Genomic DNA, 19,558 nt, shown 5'->3' with positions numbered 1-19,558 from the left:
GAAAGTTATGATGTCTGTTCAAAAACTTTCGGAACATTCGTAAATTCGCGCCAGTGATGTGTTGGAGCGTAATTCGGTAGGCATTCCTGCACGTGCCTGTGTTTAATGTGTTACTACCGGAAGTTACATTGGTGTATGTCTTTTAGTTATTGTTTAGTGCTGTATTGAGTAGAACGTTGTGTCGCACAGTTTGCGACTTTCGAGATGGCAGGGTTACAGGAGCAACGCATCAGCATTAAATTTTGCGTCAAACTCAATAAATCCTTTATAGAGACACACCAAATGGTTTAGGAAGCCTATGGTGATGAGTACTTAAGTCGTACTTGGTGTTACGAATGGTTCACATGCTTTAAAACTGGCCGGACGGATGTTGAAGATGACCCTCGTTCAGGACGCTCTTTGACGTCTGCCGACGATGCTCATATCAGGAACGTCAACGACATTGGGCGTGCCAATCGAAGACTGACTGGCCGACAGATTGCAGAAGAATCTAGTATTTAATTTAGATCACATCACGAAATCCTGACACAGCATCTTGGAATGCATCGTATTGCCGCCAAGTTCGTCCCACGGCTCATCTCAAGACCAGAAAGACCATCGCCTTGCAATCTGTGAAAAGGTTTTGGATCGCGCAAATGAGAACGATATGTTGCTTAACATAATCATAGCTGATAATGAGATGTAGGCTACGGCTATGATGTTGAGACCAAGGTTCAATCTCTTCAGTTCGTCGGGAAAGGTTCTCCATGACCAAAAATAGCTTCTTAGGTCAAATGTCAGAGCCATGCTGATAGTTTTCTTTGACTGTGAAGGATTAGTTCATCATAAATTCGTGCCACAGGGAGAAAACTGTTAATCGATGGTACTATCGGGACATGTTGCAAAGCCTACGAGTAAATGAGAAGGGTTCGGCCTGAAATATGGCGAGACAATTCATAGCTCTTGCATCGCGATAGCGCACCGGCACACTCATTCCTGTTGATGGGTGACTATTGCACAAAAAAACGAAATCACTGTGCTGCCTGATCCTCCATACTCTCCAGACCTGACCCCTGCAGACCTTTTTTCATTTCCAAAGTTGAGAGCTCCGTTGAAAGGACTACGATTTGTAGCGATAGACGAGATAAAAGAAAATTCTCAAGTGGCGTTTCGCAAGATCCAGCAAGCAGTATACCAAGACCTCTTCCGGAAGTGGAAACGGCGTTGGGAGTGGTGTATCAACTGAGGAGGAAAGTATTTCGAAGGACGCCATGCGTAATAAGTAAATGGTAAGCGTAGATAAAGTTTTTGGAGTAAGTGCCGGAATTTTTTTTAACAGACTTCGTATAGTAGAGACAGAGGTTCAACTGGCAGCACCATTTTTTGTTGAACCAAAACACTATATAGTATATGGCATCAGATCTGAACTGGTATCAAAAGTGTCGACAATTGGCGATCCAATGGCCGACAGATATTGCCTGCACTCACTGGAATGACCTTAATAAATTGGTAGAGTAATAAGAGTTCTTACCAGCTTTGCAATCAATAGGCAACATGTCACATGATAATGAAATACTATCTACTGAGAAGGAACCTCAAGATGCATAGATTATTGCTTGAAGTTTACATATGTGTCAAAACTAAAGAACGTCATTTTTAAAAGTGTAACTGGTCTGCAACAGCGATACACACAGTTGATGGGGTTAGGCATCAGCAAATCTGAACTCTTTGGGTATATATTTTGCAAACTCATCCTGGCTTGTCAAGACAGTGAAATACATCATTGAAAAACGTATTGACATAATGACTAAACACCTTCTGCCAGAACTTGCGAAAAAAATCAGCAAATGGTGCCTCAACAGGAAAATATGAATAAACGTGAGACGACTACTCGTAGAAGTAAGTCACTAGGGTACCTGCTACAGCTGCTGCTACTGTCTTCTGTATGTGTTCAAATGGCTCTGAGCACTATGGGACTTAACTGCAGAGGTCATCAGTCCTCTAGAACTTAGAACTACTTAAACCTAACTAACCTAAGGACATCACACACATCCATGCCCGAGGCAGGATTTGAACCTGCGACCGTAGCGGTCGCGCGGCTCCAGACTGTAGCGCCTAGAACCGCTCGGCCACTCTGAATGTGTCATCATTATTAAAAGTGTAAGCCTGATATACACTACTAGTAATAAAAGTTGAATTTAGGTATAGTTTGCTTGTTGAATTAAGAAAATCTGGGATTCTTCCGCTTTCATGTTACAGAACTTGAAATTTTCAAATTTTCAAATTTTCGACCCGTAATTTTTAATTTTTTTAAATGTGCAATATGCATCAAACCAGATAAGAAGTGGCAGTGCTGGTTTATCTGAAGGGGTACAAAATGTATCAACCATCAACGTTCTTGGCTATCAGCAAACACGAATTTGACGTTCTCAGCACTGCCAGTGTGTGCATCAGATATGGTGGAATAATGATTCCAAAGGTGATTTTGAAAATGGTATAGAAATCAATTTTGTTTCATAAGAGTGTATCAATTTGATGCTTCATTTTCATAAGGTATCAAGCAGTGAAACGATAGTAAATATTAATGTTCGCAGGAGTAATCCATTTTTGCATATGAAATCGTTTGTTTGGGTGGCGATCTAGCCGCTTTTCCAAGATTGTGAACACTTTATTGTTTTTGAAGTGTATGATGAGTACGCATATGTTTATTACATTGAGGTGATTCTGTTTCAGTATAACAAACTACTTGATTGATATATTAATACTGTATTATTTGTGCTGCATACATTTTGACCACAAACTGTAAGTTCGAGATTTTTTCCATTTTCGTTAAATCAGATACAGCTGCGAAAACTTCATTAGCCGGTGGAGATATCTAATATATTAGCTCGAATTATAACATCCTACTATTTACAGTTGATGATATTCTAAAATGTGTGGTACATGAAGCAGAAAGCGTATGAAATTCGTATGCTTCTACTATGTGTGGCAGCATCAAAAGTCAGCCTGTTTCGGTATAACAGACGGTTTTATAATTTAGTATGGGTACTACTATTATTGTATAGTGAAAAACTGTAACATAACATCAAATGTCTACAGAAATGTAAGACATGTAAAATACAAAAGACACTGCAGAATTTAACTCAGAATATACCGTGTCATTTCCAGAATGTTCGTAAATGTGCACAGTCAACCAAGTATGCATCTAATTTTCTTTAGAATGTAATTTTTTTTATAATAAATTTTATATCTAGAGTATTTGTTTAACTTTTTTCCTTTGCCACTCCCTCTCTAATACATTACAATGACAGACCAGAAATTTACTATCAATTTCCGCCATTTCGCCCTATGATTAGCTGAATATACGAGTATATTTCCTACTAGCGCCATACTACATTTCTTTAAAATTTACCACTATCCAGCATTAATTTTTCAAATTTTCGACCTGTAATTTTTAATTTTTTTAAATTTACTATCATTTTTAATTTTTAAATTTCCCACCATCTGCCAGCTTGTGTTTTATAGATTTACTTCCATAAGCTATCTTTAATTTTTAAAATTCCCCACAATCTTCGTTCTTTAATTTTTAAATGCTTTGCCATTATAAATTTTTAAAGTTTCCACAATCCACCATCCTGATGACATCGTGAATGTGGGATCATTGACAACGTCACACATGCATATGTCAGCGTCACTGATGACATCTTGTGTACGACGTGAATGACCTCATGTGACATAATGGTTTGTGATGTCGCAAATGTAAATAAATTAAAACTTCTTGATTAGGTGGTCGAAAGAGTACATTGCAGTACTACAGGCATATATTCATACGACACAGTCATAAAATAAAACCCGTTAAGTACGAAATTCAACGACATGCAAGTTCTTCAACCGCAACGAAAAATGACGGAAGTTGATACACAGCAACTGCCGTCTTCGATACATGTGTGATGTAAAAAGGTTGTAACGTGCGCCTATTAAACAACTATGTGTACCATACATTGGTGGAGCAGCTGAAAAGTGGCGTGTATTAAACGCAGCTTGTAAGCCTCTGGAAATCCTCGGCATTTTTTTAAACAGTGTTAGTTTCAAACTACTTCATTTCCAGAATGTTAGCTAATATTCTCGGAAATTAATTGACGCAAAAATGTAATCGCCCTTCGAAAAATTTTTTCGGGAGGGATGTAATGAAGTGCCACCCACATCTTACCAAATGGATGTGCACCTGGTATTTACAAAACAAATCTCAAAACGAAAGGGGTACAACAATTTTTTGTAATGCAATCAGTTTTTCCATTACTCAATTGTTGTCTTCCAACTTTTCCTATCTATTACTAGTCTGTTCATTTCTATGTAACCTCTACACCTCACATTCCCATAATTTTTTAGTCGTTATTTGCCCTTAAAATTTTCTCCTCTACTACTTCTCGCAGTGCCCGGTTAACTATTCTTAGATGACCTAGCAGATATCCCGCTAACTTGTCCCTCTTCCTGACAAGGATTTCTATTAGGCTTCTATCTTCATCTATTCGTTTTTCCTACTTCATTTTCTAGCGAACCTTGTCGTTTAATTTTTAAGCTTGTTTGATAGCACAAAATTTCCAATGCTCCCATTTTATTCTTCCCCAGGTCTCTCACACAGAGGATGAAAAATACATTACGCGTCACAAAGATATAGCTAGAAATGCCATTTATCCCATCTTGAAACTTATTTTCCACAATTCACAGTACACTAAATACGGAAAGTACCATGGACACAGAACGAACCAGTATAAAATATAAAAGTCTTTCTTATTTTGAGTGTTCAAAATACTCTTCTATCGTCGAAATCTTGAGACTTTATCCCGAATTGAAGCGGCAAGAAAACGGAGAATGTTTTACATACAAGTCCGGGAGAGTTGGGCCACTTTTCTTCTTCAGCATAAAATTGTGTGTTTTTCAACTTTTTTTACTTCTGGCAGCATGTTCGTACAGAAGCTCATACAAACTTTTTAGGTACAATATATTACTGAGACACTGCCACATAAAATGCAACAGATACTTTACATGAAAGTATACATGACAGTTAGAAGTAAGTATTATACTCGTACTATTAAATATTTTATACACATCAAAAAAGTTTTGCATCACCTTGGATTCCGAGAGCTTCGGAACCTGTACAGAAAATTGGAATAAAGATCAACATAAACATCGTTTCCGCCCTTTTTCATCGCTCATGAAAACTACACATTGCATGTTGTACTATCATACAGCGAGACCTTCAGCGGTGGTGGTCCAGATTGCTGTACACACCGGTACCTGTGATACCCAGTGGCAAGTCCTCTTGCACTGATGCATGCCGGTATCATTCGTGGTATACTATCCGCAAGTTCAAGGCACTGTTGGTCCAGATTGTCCCACTCCTCAACGGCGATTCGGCGTAGATCCCTCAGAGTGGCTGGTGGGTCACGTCGTCCATAAACAACCCTTTTCAATTCTATCCCAGGCATGTTCGGTAGAGTTCATGTCCGGAGAACCTGCTGGTCACTGTGGTTGAGCGATGTCGTTATCCTCAAGGAAGTCATTCACAAGATATGCACTATGGGGGCGCGAATTGTCTTTCATGAGGACGAATGCCTCGCCAGCAAGATGCCGATATGGTTGCCCTATCGGTCGGAGGACAGCAATCACGTATCGTACAGCCGTTAAGGCGCCTTCCATGACCATCATTTGCGTACATCGGCCCCACATAATGTCATCCCAAAACAGCAGGGAACCTCCACCTTGCTGCACTCGCTGCACAGTGTGTCTAAAGCGTTTTGCCTGACCAGGTTGCCTCCAAACACGTCTCCGACGATTGTCTGGTTGAAGGCATATTCGACACTCATCGGTGAAGAGAACGTGATGCCAATTCTGAGCAGTCCATTCGGCATGTTGTTGGGCCCATCTGTACCGCGCTACATGGTGTTGTGGTTGCAAGGATAGTTCAAAAAATGGTTCAAATGGCTCTGAGCACTATGGGACTTAACATCTGAGGTCATCAGAACTACTTAAACCTAACTAACCTAAAGACATCACACACATCCATGCCCGAGGCAGGATTCGAACCTGCGACCGTAGCGGTCGCGCGGTTCCAGACTGAAGCGCCTAGAACCGCACGGGCACACCGGCCGGCTGCAATGATGCACCTCACCATGAACGTCAGGAGGGACGTTGTGCATCATGCAGCCTATTGCGCACAGTTTGAGTCGTAACACGACGTCCTGTGGCTGCACGAAAAGCATTATTCAACATGGTGGCGTTGCTGTCAGGGTTCCTCCGATTCATAATCAGTAGGTAGCGGTCATCTAATGCAGTAGTAGCCCTTTGGTGGCCTGAGTGAGACATGTCATTGACCATTCCTGTCTCTCCGTATCTCTTCCGTGTCCGAACAACTATCGCTTTGATTCATTCCGAGACCCCTGGACACTTTCCTTGTTGAGAGCCCTTCCTGGCACAAAGTAACAACGCGGACGCGGTCGAACCGTGGTATTGACCGTCGAGGCATGGTTGAACTGCAGGCAACACGAGCCGTGCACCTCCTTCCTGCTGAAATGACTGGAAATGATCGGCTGTCGGACCCCCTCCGTCTAAGAGGTATTGCTCATGCACGCATTTTTGGGCGAGTTTGGTGACATCTGTGAACGGTCAAAGGGACTGTGTCTGTGAAATAATATCCACAGTCAACGTCTATCTTCCGGAGTTGTGGGAACCTCGGTGATAGAAAACTTTTTTTGATTTATGTAGTTCCAAACAATTGTATTAGTTTATTATAAATCTTGACTGAACATTGGCTTTCCTAATAAGTTGATGCCTTCGTTCAAGCGTTAGCCGACCTTCCTCTCACCACAGCAGTTACACTTATTGCCAAACTCTGAACATCTTTCATGTGACATAAAGAAAACTAGTGTCATGAATTTCAGATTGAAGAGGAAAAATGACAATGTAAATTAAATGGAGATGGCACCTCTATAGACTATGTAACAAATGCAAAATTTCTGGGAATGAATATTGATTCTCAGTTGAAGTGGTGTGAACACACAAAGGTACTTACAAACAGATTGTCATCAGCATGTTATGCCCTTTGAATCTCATCATCAGTGTGTAACATGCACTGTCTTTTAGTTACGTATTATTCATATTTACACTCAGTTCTTCGCTATGGTATTCTGTTTTGGGGAACAAACTCCCAAAATATGAACACAATTTTCTAACTACAGAAAAGAGCCATAAGAATAATAACCAAAAATACTAGTCAAGCTCATTGTAAAGATCTGTCCAAAACACTGGGGATTTTAACTGTTTAAAGGAAATACATTTACCAGTCAGTTACACACATCAAAAATAACACTAGTAATTACAGCACAAACAGATCTGTCCATGACCATGCAACAAGAGATAGACTCAACTTACATTTACCAAAAAAAAAAAAAAAAAATTAAACTCAAAACAGCATTTTCTATCAAGGAAAAAAACTGTACAATAAATTACCAAAAGAGATTCAAGAAATTGCAAAAATACACTTATTTGAAAAGGCAGCTAAAAAGTACCTGCTATGCAATACATTTTATACATTGAAGGATTACTTAGATAAAACAGAGTAGGGGTTTGATTAAAAATGTTATACAAATAAATAATAATAATAATAATAATAATAATGATTAGAAAACATTCAACATGCCACATATCACCTTCACTTTATGATTTTTTCCTTTGTTTCCTTTCTAGAAATACTTACCCCCAAACTATGCGTAGCACAATACTAACACCTCTTCCACTTTTTGAGCTCAACACCTCACTCATTATGGAGGGACGCTGAATCAGTTTTTCAGGACAGGAAAGGGGAAGTTGAGGTACAGGAAATGACGCAGAGATCACCAGTGTATGTGTGTGTGTGTTTGTGTGTGTGTGTGTGTGTGTGTGCGTGTGTGTGTGTGTGTGTGTGTGCGTGCGTGTCTCTAGTGAGTGAAGTGTTATGAACAATGTGTGTATAGTGCGTGCAATGACTGATAGTGAGATGTGAGTGAACAGTGTGACATTACATAATTTAACAAGTTATTTACAAAGAAAGTATTGTGTACCAGGAGTATATCTAATGATTGTCTCTAACTAGAAACCTGTAAAGATATGTGTATACGAATTAGCTTTTTTAAATTGGTCTAAACTTGTAAATACTTTGACATGTCCTATATCCTTGTAAAAATAAATCCATGGATGAATAAAAGTCCTACTACTACTACTATTGAGTATCAATAGTATCTCATGTTCTGTTGTCTCCACAGCTGAATCCATATTCCTTCCCCCACCCCATCATTTCTTCATCTTGTGGTTTTATTGGTTTATTGTGCTAGAGTGACAGACTTTTGGGAGCATGTTGGTACTGCTCCTGTAATTTGTAACGATACATATTATTACTTGCCTCTACAGTGCAACATGTTGTTGTTGTTGTGGTCTTCAGTCCTGAGACTGGTTTGATGCAGTTCTCCATGCTACTCTATCCTGTGCAAGCTTTTTCATCTCCCAGTACCTACTGCAACCTACATCCTTCCGAATCTGCTTAGTGTATTCATCTCTTGGTCTCCCTCTACGATTTTTACCCTCCACGCTGCCCTCCAATACTAAATTGGTGATCCCTTGATGCCTCAGAACATGTCCTACCAACCGATCCCTTCTTCTGGTCAAGTTGTGCCACAAACTTCTCTTCTCCCCAATCCTATTCAATACTTCCTCATTAGTTATGTGATCTACCCACCTTATCTTCAGCATTCTTCTGTAGCACCACATTTCGAAAGCTTCTATTCTCTTCTTGTCCAAACTATTTATCGTCCATGTTTCACTTCCATACATGGCTACACTCCATACAAATACTTTCAGAAATGACTTCCTGACACTTAAATCAATACTGGATGTTAACAAATTTCTCTTCTTCAGAAACGCTTTCCTTGCCATTGCCAGCCTACATTTTATATCCTCTCTACTTCGACCATCATCAGTTATTTTGCTCCCCAAATAGCAAAACTTCTTTACTACTTTAAGTGCCTCATTTCCTAATCTAATTCCCTCAGCATCACCCGACTTAATTAGACTACATTCCATTATCCTTGTTTTGCTTTTGTTGATGTTCATCTTATATCCTCCTTTCAAGACACTGTCCATTCCCTTCAACTGCTCTTCCAAGTCCTTTGCTGTCTCTGACAGAATTACAATGTCATCGGCGAACCTCAAAGTTTTTATTTCTTCTCCATGAATTTTAATACCTACTCCGAATTTTTCTTTTGTTTCCTTTACTGCTTGCTCAATATACAGATTGAACAACATCGGGGAGAGGCTACAACCCTGTCTTACTCCCTTCCCAACCACTGCTTCCCTTTCATGTCCCTCGACTCTTATAACTGCCATCTGGTTTCTGTACAAATTGTAAATAGCCTTTCGCTCCCTGTATTTTACCCCTGCCACCATTAGAATTTGAAAGAGAGTATTCCAGTCAACATTGTCAAAAGCTTTCTCTAAGTCTACAAATGCTAGAAACGTAGGTTTGCCTTTCCTTAATCTTTCTTCTAAGATAAGTCGTAAGGTCAGTATTGCCTCACGTGTTCCAGTGTTTCTACGGAATCCAAACTGATCTTCCCCGAGGTTGGCTCCTACTAGTTTTTCCATTCGTCTCTAAAGAATTCGTGTTAGTATTTTGCAGCTGTGACTTATTAAGCTGATAGTTCGGTAATTTTCACATCTGTCAACACCTGCTTTCTTTGGGATTGGAATTATTATATTCTTCTTGAAGTCTGAGGGTATTTCGCCTGTTTCATACATCTTGCTCACCAGACGGTACAGTTTTGTCAGGACTGGCTCTCCCACGGCCGTCAGTAGTTCCAATGGAATATTGTCTACTCCGGGGGCCTTGTTTCGACTCAGGTCTTTCAGTGCTCTGTCAAACTCTTCACGCAGTATCATATCTCCCATTTCATCTTCATCTACATCCTCTTCCATTTCCATAATATTGTCCTCAAGTACATCGCCCTTGTATAGACCCTCTATATACTCCTTCCACCTTTCTGCTTTCCCTTCTTTGCTTAGAACTGGGTTTCCATCTGAGCTCTTGATATTCATACGTTCTCTTATCTCCAAAGGTCTCTTTAATTTTCCTGTAGGCGGTATCTATCTTACCCCTAGTGAGATAGGCCTCTACATCCTTACATTTGTCCTCTAGCCATCCCTGCTTCAGTGCAACATGTTTTACGTAAAAACATATTTGTAAGAAATATATCACGATAAGACACGATGCATATATGGAACTTTCAAAGTGGGCCTCAAGTCATAACTGTAAACACTGTTATGTACTGATTTATACAAAGTTAATATATTTATCACGCTTACTGAAAATGTTAGCTACCTCGTTTCCTAACACACCACATATTGATTTGTGCTCAATGTGATGTCTCTCAAACGATCTTTGGAAGATCGTTTCATCAACATCCATTCCAGCTGTTGTTCAGACACAATAGTGTCGTGTTGAGACACAATAGTGTTCACATACTTGTTATTGTTTAGCAGTATCATATAACAGCTGTTCTATATGTTCCAGACATGAAAGTCAGCAGCTTATTTAGTCGGTTCACAGATGTCCTCACTTTTATTAGTGACAGATCTGGACTATATGACAGATATGCTCTTCTGACAAGGACTTGTATTTCATACCAGTGTAATGTCTTTTAACATATAAATAAGCTAAAGCAGCGTGGTATTTGTACACTGTTTTTCGTGGCTGTCCTGTTTCTTGTTCGTCTGGTTTATACTTCTATTCTTTATTCCAGTTCCTGTGCTTGAAAATGGCCTAAGGCCGAGCTCAGTATTGCACAACAATAAAATAAAAGCTATTTCAGTCAAATGGCACCAGCATCAGAAAAAAAGTGATTAATATCATACGAAAAATTATTTCTTTTGCATTTGTTATCCAAATTCAGACTTGAAACTAAATCGTTCTCTAAAGTCTTGGAAACTCTGGGACCGATATCTTACACATATCAGTATTGATAACAGGCACAAATCGCTGACATTCTCCATTCCCAGAAATGATGAACTGTCTACATAAGTAACTGAGTCTGTGTGGAATCCTCAATATGCAACTCCTACTCGCACCAGGCCAATTGTGCAGTAATCTAGTCATTGGTTATGCACTGTCTGCAACGCAAATTTTCAAATACAAGAAACTCCTAAACAGTATTTGGAACTGAAAAGTCAAATGTAGCTGAAGTAAGACGAGAATCCAGCCTCACTCTATCTTAGCTAATAATATGCCCAGATAACTAACTTGTGACTGGGAAAAATGACAATTTTATATCTGCTTAACGTGAAAGGAACTGCTTTCAGTCTATTGCATATTTTACTTAGGTCCTCTGTGTGTTCATTCAGATCTTTTGAAAAGACGGTCACTTTATTTAAATACATCATTTTTATTTTTATTTTTAATTTAAACCACGAAGGACTCCATCTAATACGTGCTGAACTGTTGCAGTTCCGTTTCTAAACCGAAAGTAGTTCTGTGATGCTCTCAGTGAACAGGATGCTGAAGTAAATGTTCTTTTTTGACTTTCTTCTGAATGAATTTCAGTCTCGTGACACAGACTCCTTAAATTAATCGCAGGAAAGAATTTACACTGTCCCAGGTTATCCAGAGTTTCAGTTATTTTAGGAACCAGATATGCATCAGTTATTGTACATTTGTGTTAAAACCTATAATGCCAACAGAATCTGTATTTTCTTGGTCTCTCAGGTGATTTCTTTGGCACGATTACTATATTCGCTGACCAGGGACTATCACTGCGCTCTATTATGCCTTCTGCATGACTACCTGTTGGAATATGATGCTGTATTATGGGTGTGTCTGGGAAAGGAGCGTCGGAATTAAACAAACATTTGCACCAAACTAGTAATGTCACTTTGGCTGATCGATCATTATCTTTTAAGTGACTAAATTTGTTGCGTAATGCAGACGTGCTGATGTTTTGCTTGACATTGTGCTCCATCTCTAATCCATCTATGTCTTCTTCATCGAGTACATGTAGCACAGCTACTACAAATCCTTTCAAATGACTTACTTCGTTCATTCCGCAATTGTTCAGGCTCTCTGGAGCCATAACCTGGCCATTTATTTCCCTAATGTGGGCTATACTTCTTCATATAAAACAATGCTGTTCTTCGAAGATGTCATCACTTGATAGAGGTTCTATTAAACATGAAGCTTCTTGTGGAACACCAACATCAATCATAACTCCAAATAACTTTCCTATACCTGCTGGTACTCTGTCATGCAAAACAACTTTCAATGCACTTGTACATGGTTTAACTGGTAATACCCTAGCAGCCGGTGTGCCTTCTCACACAGAAGTATTTGAAACTGTTGCAGCCATAGAAAACAAATCCCCTTTGTGTTGAACTGCTTGTTGCCAAAGGCCGATTTTAGCATAATGCCTAACTGGAAGATCTAATCCGTTTATTGCAGAAAATCCCTACTCCAGTGTTGGAAACACTTCCATTTGCTCCTGTAATAATGTGTTTCCTACCCGAAACTTGAGGTGAGTTGTGCCCACTGAATAATCTATCAAACAACAGTCCATTTCTGCGTACGTTTTTACAGTACTGCTATTTACTGGAAACGCTTCCTGACGGAAGGAACTTTGCTGTTGGTGTTTGATTTTTTTCTCTTTTACATTGTACTTGATCTATTTTCTTAATTCACAATCCCAAGCCTTATGCCTGAACTGTTGGCAACAATAACGTTGGGGTTGGCGAAACTGCGCTTTTAAATGCTCTTTTTGATCATATCTGTAACATTCTTTACAAGATCTGAATATCTTCCGGTAGTAGACATCCTAGTTGCACTACCCATTTTTTGCAAATGCGTAGCAACGCGAAGTGCTGCGGCTAAATCTTCAATGTTTTCTATTCGCACTCGTGATGAAAAATCTGGGTGGATCCCTCTGAGAAGCAAGTCCATCTCTCTATTTTCCGCCTCTTTGACTTCTTTGTGCAAGACGTTGTCGCCGCGCGGGTTAGCCGCACGGTCAGGGGCGCCTTGTCACGGTCCGTGTGGCTCCCCCGTCAAAGGCTCGAGTCCTCCTTCGGGCATGCGTGTGTGTGTTGGTCATAGCATAAGTTAGATTAAGTAGCGTGTAGGCTTAGGGACCGATGACCTCAGCTATTTGGTCCCATAAGACCTTACCACAAATTTTCAAATTTCCAAGACGCTGCTCGGATCTGGCTTGTGCGACAGCTGATAAGTCTGAACATTGATTTTGCGTTTCCTGGTTCGTTCGCCTTCTGTATTAAACAATTGAGTTTCCCCTAAAAACCGTATGCTGTTCTTTTTTCTGCACCTTTGACGCAGTCCCACCGCTAGCTCATTGAATGTGGATACCTTATTAAGAACTTCATGGTATGAAATAGAGGGTTTTTTCTTGCCCTTGATACAAAGCTTGGCCACCCGGAATTATGTTTTATCCGACCAGTTACATAACGCGACTGTGGCTAACATGTCATCTATACATTCGGTAATGTCCTCTGTTGTTTTCCTGGAGAAGGGGAAGATTCGCCGCCGAAGGATCAACGGATGAAGGGGGAACATTTACTACAATTTTAACTTCATTCAAACCTGATTCTGGCTGCGGTCCTTCCAATAAAGCTTATAAATGCTTACTTAGCTGTTCATTAAGTTTTTTCTGTTGTTCATTGTCCTCTAACAATTTATAAACTTACTCCATAAGAGCTTCTATAACTTCATTACTACTTGACACTGTCTGTGCCATTATTGTGAAATTTACCTTTCTCTGTCCTACTCGTATCAGACTAAATCTACTTCCGACATTAACTCTAGCCACAGTTGCAAAAATAAAACATTACATCCAATTCCTACGCCTAATCACTATCTAGAGACTCTCTGAACATTCGTCTGCTGTTTGAGCGTATTTTCTGTACGAAGTACGTGATGCTGGTACAAGTCTGCCACATTGCGCACTATTTGCCATTAAATTAAAAGTTGTTAAAAGTTCAGAACAGAATACTTCCGCCAACTAATATCCTTAAACTGTGATAAACCTGCCGGTTCTTTCGTTCTATACAAAGTAACAACTAAGTCTTTAAGTCCTAACACGGACATAGCATAGAACACATTTTTTTATTTTATTTTGATAACACTGTCTTCTCCTTGACTCACTCTCTGTGACTGTCGCTGAAGTTGGTGAGCCAGATCCTTTCCCTCCAGATCTTACAGACGCTGGGCTGGAGCACTCCCGACTACAAATTCGTAGTGGTCGCCTTCTGTCAGGCTGGAAACACCTACTGTTTTACACCTGTGCTTAGAAAAGCAGTCTAGATCACATAAATCATATTCATTGGTGATCGGTTTCAGTCCAAAGGCGGATCATCTTCAGACCATACTCCAAAGTGATTTGTGGGGACAGTTCCAGAGAATAGGAACTGCAGAAGTCTTCAGCTGCTATCAATTGTTTTGTCAAAATGCACCGACCTGCAAACATGCGTGGCGTCTTTAGACGCAATAAAACAGTATGCAAGATTAATCCATTTATTACTCATAATACAAGTCATTGTCGCGTCTTCTGCGGCATCTAGTGTCTGCATCATTTGGAGACAAATCCGCAGAATCCAACAACGAACTCGAAGCTACCGAGAACGCTACTTCAGCTCGGAGTGGAAGTCGATGACAGCATGCTACGGCAGTTTGCCCTATTTGGAGAAGGCGGTGACCCCAACGTGTGATTCAGATCTTTCTGGAATTACTCAGTCCCTCCCAGATCATTGTCCGCATTGTTCCATGACGTCGACTGCGATGTCGGATGCCCTAACATCGTGCTGAATGCTCAACCTGGTCCGTCGATATGGTAGTCCATCAGAGTCGTGCAATGTTGCGGTTTCAGGGAAGCTTCTGGCATGGACCGAAGCCGTGTTGATAGACTTCTGGACTGCCTATTGGTCCTGTCTGCTGTGCTGACTTCAGCACTTGATGCTGGATGTCATTATCAATGGCTGCAGATCGCTGTTCTCGTAAGACAGAAAGTGTAAGACCAACACTGGAACAATCTCACTCAAGATTTTACCATACCGTAACCAGAGAATCGAGTGTGGACACAATGAACGCATTCGATCCTACTGACCGAGTGCTGTAGGCTAGTGGGGTTGAAGTACATATGTTGTCAAGGAGACGCTCCACTCTCCAACGTCATTTTTAATGACCGAAGTGGTTCTACTCTTCTCAGATCGTCAGTGCTCTTCAGTCTCATTACATTTACTTAACGAATTTGTTAGTATCTTTACTACTTGGTCAAACCCCTGGTAGGCGATGTTGAGTCCAATCCATTGTCTCTTACATAACGTTGCGAAGCCATTTTGGCACTCTTTTAACGATTTCCTCATTGACATTCCCAGTCAGGAGTGTCAAGGTTACTGTCTACTTGACCAAGTACAGTGGTGAAATGTTTATCTTCCCTGGCTAGCCGCTGTTGATATTTCTGAGTGAATGAGTAGCACCGGCTAATTGAAACTAGAAAATTTTACTCTCCCTTTTCCTTACTAACTTATAGTATAACTCAATTTATACAGATAAAAATCTAGCCAGGTGTCGCATCCAGAGAACAACGTGATAAATGCTATTGACTCAGTGGCAATGCTACGGCAGAGTGTTACCTTTAAACTTTCAGCAACAAGTGTCCCTATTGGTGCATAGTGTTCTTTTTAACAGAGTGAATGCTTTGTCATGCAGGTCTCTGTGTCAGCCTCCCAATAGTTCCTTCACAATGATATCACGGGGTGGGAGAACTATCCTGGTTTCCTGGTCACGCCATAGCACTATGGTTAAAATAACGAAATCCACAAGAGTGAGAGTTTATTTAGCCTTATTACTGTATACTTACTGGATGTAACTCACATTGTCTGCTAGTACTGGCTGGCTGGCGAACTTCGTGCTCTAGAAGAAACAACCAAGTTTCAGTGTGTTAACACAGAGAAACACTTGTAGTAGGTCATGGAAGAGTAATGTCCTATTGCTGCACCATGGAAGAATAAAAGTTTGAGGGGCCTTGTTGTCGTGTAAAACGATGTTTCCACTGTAGCACTCACTACAAAGGACAGACTGAACTCAAGAGTCCCCAGCGGCTAACACTACCAACTTCAACATTCAGAATACAGAGCTTGATAAGGATGGGCCACCGTTGCAAACACCGATGCGGTAGGGACACGATGTTAGTTAACTCCCTTTAGGGGACGACTTCACAGTTTTAATGTCTTGCGGCCGGCGTGTTGCTTTCATTATGCACTCTGGTGGTTTACTGATGTTCCTGTCTATTTTTCCATGTCCTTTGTGTAAGTAACTAACCATATTTGCAGTCATTGGTCGTACATGCGAACTGTTCTCGTAACTATACTTTTATTGTGCCCACCCGTCTGTTTCGAGATTGTATTTTGTAATTATAGGCCACTGTCCGGTTATTAAACGTGGTTTCTGTCATCGATAGGTGATTCCTCCGCTCAGTAATATACCTATGTGTATGGGGTGGCCGGCCGGTGTGGCCGAGCGGTTCTAGGCGTTTCATTCTGGAACCGCGCGACCGCTACGGTTGCAGGTTCGAATCCTGCCTCGGGCTTGGATGTGTGTGATGTCCTTAGGTTAGTTAGGTTTAAGTAGTTTTAAGTTCTAGGGGACTGATGACCTCAGATGTTAAGTCCCATAGTGCTCAGAGCCATTGAACCATTTTTGTATGGTGTGGTACACGTATTTACATAATCTATCTGCCCCCCCACCCCCACCCTCCCTCTTATATCACTAAGACGTTTCCACTGTGCGACATTACCATTCCTTTAACATTAACTCGCGTGATCACATGAGGTGCTTCTCTAAAGGTCAACAAAGGTTGGACTATAGCATCACAGTGGTATGCTAAGCAGCGCAACCAGCACCCCACATAATGGTATCTGAGTCCTGTTCTTTACATACCACAAATACAAAAAATTACAAAACTTCGATTGCTGGGCGGTCTCTCTGTAAGATTTTGTGCTACGACTGGGTTCACTGCACGTTTGCAGTGCTTGCATAGATGGAAAATTCGAACTTCACAAACAATTTTTGTCCACAATCATACAATTAGAACTTTTGAAATTGAGTTATATCCTTGAAAGGCTAGGCTAATTCGATACGCTACTGACACTGCATGATACACGATCTGAAGACAGTCTAGACCCACAATCGAATTTCAGCAACAGCATGCACTTGTGGCTTCCTTCCCAAAAATCTGATATAACTGGTAGGACTGTAGCTGGTGGGACTTGCTGCAAGCGGTGTGATAAACGCTGTAGTGGGAGCATTCACACTTATGCTGCTTCGATAAGTTTCGGAGAGTCGTTGAAGCCGATAGCATCGGATACTACCTCCGGTGTCTATGATAAATCTTTTTCAAAACACGTACTTGCAAATAGAAAGAATGGGCTATATCGCAGTACACTCCGAAATATAACACGCTTAACAGTGCTGAGAATTCAGTACCTGAAACTTCCTGGCAGATTAAAACTGTGTGCCCGACCGAGACTCGAACTCGGGACCCTTGCCTTTCGCGGGCAAGTGCTCTACCAACTGAGCTACCGAAGCACGACTCACGGCCGGTACTCACAGCTTTACTTCTGCCAGTATCTCGTCTCCCACCTTCCAAACTTTACAGAAGCTCTCCTGCGAACCTTGCAGATCTAGCACTCCTGAAAGAAAGGATATTGCGGAGACATGGCTTAGCCAAAGCCTGGGGGATGTTTCCAGAATGAGATTTTCACTCGGCAGCGGAGTTTGCGCTGATATGAAACTTCCTGGCAGATTAAAAAATGAAAGGCAAGGGTCCCGAGTTCGAGTCTCGGTCGGGCACACAGTTTTAATCTGCCAGGAAGTTTCATATCAGCGCACACTCCGCTGCAGAGTGAAAATCTCATTCTGGAAACATCCCCCAGGCTGTGGCTAAGCCATGTCTCCGCAATATCCTTTCTTTCAGGAGTGCTAGATCCACAAGGTTCACAGGAGAGCTTCTGTAAAGTTTGGAAGGTGGGAGACGAGATACTGGCAGAAGTAAAGCTGTGAGTACCGGGCGTGAGTCGTGCTACGGTAGCTCAGTTGGTAGAGCACTTGCCCGCGAAAGGCAAAGGTCCCGAGTTCGAGTCTCGGTCGGGCACACAGTTTTAATCTGCCAGGAAGTTTCATATCAGCGCACACTCCGCTGCAGAGGGAAAATCTCATTCTGGAATTCAGTACCTGCTGATGTAAAACTGCGTCTATGAAAAACGTTGTAACGAACATACTCATAAAGAATTGTCGTAACTGCGTCAGGCTAAATTCTCAGTAACGCCACAATAGAAAATATGGTGTTTATTTGTCCGCTGATAGGCAAATTGTTCACTTGTGACAAGTCATGAGACGTTTCCCTGGATTTAATTTGTCCACATTTTTCCAGATTGTTGGGAATTACAATAGAAAGCTGTTTAGAATTAGCACAAAAATCGTACTTTGCGATATCAGAGAGATCGGGATATGACATATTTCTATACCTATAACTCGCGCATTTTCAGCTGAAATTTTTCCGCTGAAAACTTATAAGCAATAAACTTGGGTAACAAAAAGCTGTGAAAGGTACCTGTGAAAGTTCACCTAATCTATGTGAGTCCTTTACTATCAGTCGTTTACTGTTGGATACTCAGAATCTCCAGCAGCAGAACACTTACAGCAGCAGAGGTAACTGAGCCTTCAGTGAACTACTTCCGACAGAGGTTAGTGAAATATGGAGATGCTCGTATTTAGAAGGCAGGCAATGAAAAGTAAAACTTAAAAAAATATACCTCTAATTGCATCTTAAATGTCATTTTCGTGATAAGCTCCTTCTAAAACTTTAATTTTAGGTGACTTCATTATAGACTCAAAGAAAATGTGGAAAATATTGGCTACAGCTTTGCAGCGTTTGAAGGAACCTCCAACAACGAGTGAGTAAACAGCTTTACGTTCGACGACGTCTTCTCGGGACATCTACTCGGGCTTCCACCCGCTTTATGCGTTGAAATTCCACAACGTTTTGAACAGTGCCACCAGAGTCCAAGACAGTGTCTCAAGAAACTTCCATAGCTTTTCTGCTACATTATGCGATCAAAAGTATCCGGACACCTTGCTGAAAATGACTTACAAGTTCGTGGCGCCCTCCAGCGGTAATGCTGGAATTCAGTATGGTGTTGGCCCACCCTTACCCTTGATGACAGCTTCCACTCTCACAGGCATACGTTCAATCAGGTGCTGGAAGGTTTCTTGGAAATAACAGCCTACTCCTCACGGAGTGCTGCACTGAGGAGAGGTATCGATGTCGGTCGGTGAGGCCTGGCACGAAGTCGGCGTTCTAAAACATCCCAATAGTGTTCTGTAGGATTCAGGTCAGGACTCTGTGCAGGTCAGTCCATTACAGAGATGTTACTGTCTTGTAACCACTCCGCCAAAGGCCGTGCATTATGAACAGGTGCTCGACTGTGTTGAAAGATG

Source organism: Schistocerca piceifrons, chromosome 2 (assembly GCF_021461385.2).
Source record: "Schistocerca piceifrons isolate TAMUIC-IGC-003096 chromosome 2, iqSchPice1.1, whole genome shotgun sequence".
In the NCBI taxonomy this organism is placed as follows: domain Eukaryota; kingdom Metazoa; phylum Arthropoda; class Insecta; order Orthoptera; family Acrididae; genus Schistocerca; species Schistocerca piceifrons.
This window is presented reverse-complemented; position numbering follows the sequence as displayed.